The sequence below is a fragment of the Mesocricetus auratus genome, unplaced genomic scaffold, assembly GCF_017639785.1.
Source record: "Mesocricetus auratus isolate SY011 unplaced genomic scaffold, BCM_Maur_2.0 Super-Scaffold_100007, whole genome shotgun sequence".
Lineage (NCBI taxonomy): Eukaryota > Metazoa > Chordata > Mammalia > Rodentia > Cricetidae > Mesocricetus > Mesocricetus auratus.
In genome coordinates, this window is record NW_024429191.1 from 90284340 (window position 1) to 90289756 (window position 5417).

A 5417-nucleotide genomic window follows, 5' to 3' on the forward strand; every position below is an offset into this window, starting at 1 on the left:
TCAACACACACCTATCTGGCACTGCTAAGCACTTCGGAACTGTGTTCATCACTGGGGATATGATGATAAAGACATGTATGTTCTCTTTTTTGCGTGGGAGTCAGAATACATAGGTGAGTGACTAAATTAAACAATTTTGCAGTACAGTAAGAACAGGAAAAGACTTAAGTCTAGCTTATAAGTATGCATTGTTTCCTTTGCTGTTGCTGTGATAAAGTACCAAGAGCAAAGCACGTTAGAGAAGAAAGAGCTCATTTGGGCTTACGGTTCCAGGGGGAGAGTCCATCATGACAGGGTAACCATAGCAACGGGAGGCCAAGGCAGGAAGCTGACAGATGCCATCTTCAGGCATACACATGAAGCAGAGAACAAAGCGGAAGTAGAGTGAGGCTACATACTCTCAAAGCCTGCCCCCAGCGGCACGCCGCCTCACCTCCTAAACTAGCTGTACCACTAGCTGAGGACCAAGTGATCCCAGGACTGATCCTGTGGGAGACACTTCCTATTCAAACCACCCCACAGTGGGAGAAGAGGCTCCGGCTTAGAAAGGCATCTCCCAGGAAGAGTCACGTTCCAAAGCTGACGGGCACAGGACCACCCATGGCAGGTACACACATGCTCCCTCGCATCTGACTTGGAGACCTGAGTGGGTCATCTAGTCAGAGACGGCATCTGGAGCCAGCCAGCCTGGGTCTTCAAAGGAAGACAGGGACATACGGTAAAAGGTTGGTGTGGGAGTGACTGTGTGGAGGGTGACTAGGGAAAGGAATGTATACCTGGGGGATGACAAGAGGCAGGGGATGATGGCAGAGGAGGCAGAACGCACGTGACAAACTCTTTTCCTGGGAGTGTGGCGGCCACGTCCCGGAGACCCGTGTTTTTACCTGGCACCCAGGATACTGGTCCCAGAAGATGAAGGACATGGGACCTATGCCCTCTTCCTTTCACAGGTGAGCTAAATAACATATGGCCGTGCCTTTGGAAGCCCCACCCAGATGTTGCAAGAAGCCTTATGATGCAAGCATTATCAAAGATGGGAGCTGGGTCATTCACCTCGGGTGTCCTTTCTCCCTAACTTCATTATTTTCCCTCCAGGGTGCAGCTAAGATATACAGATGCAAGTGGGCAGCACTGAGCGAATGCCTAGGTTGCCCTCCACTCCCAGCATCTCCCGCTCCCAAAGGAGGCAGCATATATCGGGCACTCCCCTTGGAACGCTGGAATAGTAAGGCTTTGTTTTTCTGGAGGTTCTGAAATCAGTCGCCACACTTACTCATCCAATACCCAAAGGCTGATTTCTCCTTCACTGTGGAATTTGGGGGCCTAAAGGAGAAAGGATGGCAGAATAGCAGAAAGGAAGCTAGCACTGGCCAACATGCATTCCCAAGCCTGTCTGCCTACCTGACACCCCTCCTCCCCAAAGAGGAGCACACTGGCTTGGAGGGATGGAGAAATTCAGCCTCCTACACCTGAGTAGAAGCCTGAACCAGCCCTTAACTGGTGCTGACAAGGGTGAAACCTGCAGATTTCATCTGCTTCCCCAGTGGTCAAGCCACAAGCAGGCTGGAGAGATGACTCTCTGTAAAAGGAAGTCCAAGGAGGAAGAAGGAGAAGACCAGATGCAAGGTCTGGGTCAAGCCTCAGCAGAATCTGGCTTCCCTGTGGGGGAAAGGAGGGGTTAGCCTCATGCACAAATCTGCAAAGAGGCCATTGGTCTCTTTCCTGGTATGGCAGAAAACAAATTGCATGTCTTCATTCATTCACTTACCCACTCACTCGTATTCATTCACTCAACTCAAGCCCAGAGCAGGGAGAAGCAATATAATTAGGACCTTCAGCTGAGAAACAGAAGGTGCGTTCTTGGGGAGTTGCATTCTTGGGGAGTTCATGTACGCAGCAGGACGAATGACTCATTCAAGGTCAGAGAAGGAGGCAGCAGCAACCTGTAAGCGCTAGGGCAGCTCAACTGATAGTAGGGTCACTCTGCCACCCTGCTTCTCTAGAGGTAGGAAATGGCAGCATTCAGTTCAACCTGATGATCCTGAGCTAACGTAGCTAGCCCAGAAAGCTGGAGTCAGCTTGAATGGTCACACTGCAGGTCTACCTGGGGTGAGGAATCAGCCCCTGGCCTTTTGGCAAAAGTCAGCTGCTGTGTAGATGCCCCATAGGAACAATGAGCCCCAGGTTGATGAGGTACTTCCTGCCCAACCCTGGACTCCATGCCCAGCACTGACGATAACCCTCTCCAAATTCATCAACATCAAACATTCTGATGCCTGGAGGCTGCACACCAACAGATCTACATGATAGTCTGTCACATGATGGGTCACATGATGGGTGAGGCCTTCAATTTGAAGATGAGGAAGAGGGTATGAAGGACTGATTCCCTCTACTCACAGACCACTGTCTGAGCCCCCACAGATGGCTGGCAGTGCCCTGGCTGTGAAGCTTCCAGGAGAGGAACACAGATTATCTAGGGGCTCAGGACATGCCAGGGCCTAGCGGACACTTGTTTTCTTTCCCTGGAAGCTAAGTATATGATGTATCCAATGGTTTCAGCTGGCACAGAAGCTAGGGCACCTGTTGCAGTAATAACACCTAGTGTCCTTGAGTAGCCATGGGGGATGTAGGTCACCCAACAGCAGGCTTAAACAGAAGTCTTGTTTTCAATTCGGTTATTGCCCTTGGGAAGACAAGAGCCCCACAATAAGCATGCCAGGTGGAGAGCTGTATTCAAAGACAAGATATTCTTCAGGCTAATCCCATCTCAACAGAGGAGAATGCAAACGCCACTTAAGCCATGGCATGGAAGGACTGCTGTGGAGCTTAAGTGCTCAGGTCTGAGATCTTGAGTGTGAGCATGTGGAAGAGATGCTCGCACATCTGCATTGACTACAGCATCATTCCCAGCAGCTGGGTTATAGGAACAACCCAGGCGTCCCACAACGGAGTAATGACTAAGGAGAAGGAGGTGCATCTCCACAATGACCTTCTTTTACAGCCGCGAAGAATGGAGTTCTATCATTTGCAGGAAAATGGCTACAACTGGAGAGAGTATTTTTCACAGGTCAGGTCAGTCTCAGCAAGACAATACCACATGTTTTGTCTCATTCGCGTGTCTTAGACATTGTAGACACCTAAAATCATGTGTGTATAGATTACATGAAGGTAGAAGCTGGTCTGGGAACAAGGGAGACTCATGGGAGGGGGGGAAAAGGAAGGGTATTGAAAGGGACTTATACACAAAGAGCTACACACTCAATGGAAATTGACCTCATGTACTCTGTGTAAGACTATGACAAGCTACAAGCTGGAGGGTAGAGCCTGTCCACCCCCTCCAAGCTCCCCCAAACTGAGGAAGATAGAGTCTACATGAGCTACACAAAGATGGTGTGCAAGGAGGGAGGAGGAGAGAAAAGGAAACTAAAATGAATATTTATGATCCCCAAACACACCCATGGGGAAGCTGCTTCTACCTAGACCAGTGATTCTCAACCTCGAGGAGGGGTCAAATGACAGAGCTGCCTAAGACCATCAGAAAGCACAGATATCTGTGTTACAATTCATAACAGTAGAAAATTACAGTCAATGAGGTAGCAATGAAGATAAGTTTATGGTTGGGGTCATCACAGCATGAGGAACTGTATTAAAGAGTCGCAGCATTGGGAAGGTTGAGGAGCACTGCCTAGACCTCCATCTGGCCCCACTTTTGCATCTAGCTCCTTCCTGCCTCTCCATTATCTTCCCAAAGGGAAGGTTATCTTCCTGGAGAAGCCAAGAGGTTCCCACTCCGATGGTACCTCCTAAGCCTGTAGCTGGGTGAGTCTAAGAGAAGAGATTCTACAGAGTATGAAAACCCCAAAGAGCCCTGCTCCTGACCACTCTCTCTACCTTGTCCTTAGAACTGACCGGCAGTCAAGAGTCCTGAGCTCAGCTTTCTCCGGGGGAGCAACTGCTGCCATCAGAAGCTGGAAGGACCCAACATTGGGTCTCAGAAGCATCTTATTCTGCACATAAAAACTTCCCCTTGAACGTGATTGTCCCAGGAACCAGACTGGAAATGTAGTGAGGACAGAGAGCTGAAGTCACCCCCTCTACCCCTTGGACCCACACCAGTCAGATCCTGTAATCCTGCCCTGATAAGTAGCAATCTAACTCTGGAGTTCCACCTGTCTGATGCCAGAGCCCATCCCTCAGGTAACGTAGTGAGGCCGAGGTCTCCTACAGCCCTTCAACAGTAACCGTCTATTTTGGTTTCTCCCCACCCCACCCCAGCCCCAGTAGCATGGAACTTTCACAGTCTCTAGCTTTACTCTACTTTGGTAGCTCTAGTCTTGCAGGTGCCACAGCACCTAGTGGGTGCTTACTGGATGCCGACAGAGCACATGGATAAACACCTATGTAAGGAGGTACTGTACCAAGCACAGGATGGACTATCCTGGATCCTTTCACACCCGAGGACTGAGATGGTCTAGTTAATAGTCAACTTGATGCTGTTCACAGTCAACCTAGGAGACACACCTCTGAGTACATCTATGAGAGTGATTTCAGAGATTAGCTGAATGCTGTTTAACCGTCTCTTGAGCAGGAATACCATATCAAACAGAAGGAGACATCCATGGGCCAGCAAGATGGTATGTATTGCTGAGACTGGTGACCTGAGTCAATCCCTGGACCCCACAGGGTACAAGGAGAGAGCCAACTCTTGAAAGCTATCCTCTGACCTCCATGTGCTTCCCACACCCCTGTAAACAAACAAACAAATGTGGTGATATATTGTTTGTGACCTAATAAAGCCACTGAAGAGCAGAATGCAAAACTGGCCACAACCACAGAAGCTGGACAGTGGTGGCATATACCTTTATTCCCAGGATTCAGGAGACAGGGGCAGATGGACAGGGGCAGAGTTCAAGGCCACCTAGGACTACACAAGAGTGAATCAGTTTAAAAGAGAAACAGAATTCATGCCTTTAATCCCAGCACTAGAGAGGTATAGAATATAGGAGCAGGGCATTCAATATTCAATCACTGGGCAATTAGTCTCTAGCCATGTTGAGGACAGGATCCCCCTTCCATCCTTGGTAGAGGTAAGAGCTCTCTGGTGGCTTGGCTGCTTTGCTTCTCTGGTCTTCAGCTTGAACCCCAATATCTGTCTCTGGGTTTATATTATTGGTGTGGCAAATAAATAAAGGCAGGCGTAAACTTCTTAAAGGAGAAAGAAGGTGAGCACAGACGTTCATCTCTCTCTCTCTCTCTCTCTCTCTCTCTCTCTCTCTGTCTCTCTCTCTCTCTCTCTCCTTCTTAATTGCAGTCTACCTCATGTTCCCGCCACCATCATCAACGCTATCCTGAACTGAACTGTGAGACAAAATAAACTCTTAGCTAGGGCTTCCACTGCTATGAAATGCCATGATCAA

At 49.0% G+C, this 5417-nt stretch overlaps 1 long non-coding RNA gene across 1 annotated transcript; it reads left to right on the top strand.

Moving 5' to 3' along the window:
- The first annotated feature begins 1057 nt into the window (after positions 1-1057).
- Positions 1058-5146, top strand: LOC121141553. Its single transcript, XR_005878497.1, has 2 exons — positions 1058-3072; positions 3903-5146. It is a non-coding gene; the product is annotated as an uncharacterized LOC121141553 (long non-coding RNA).
- The last annotated feature ends 271 nt before the right edge of the window (positions 5147-5417 follow it).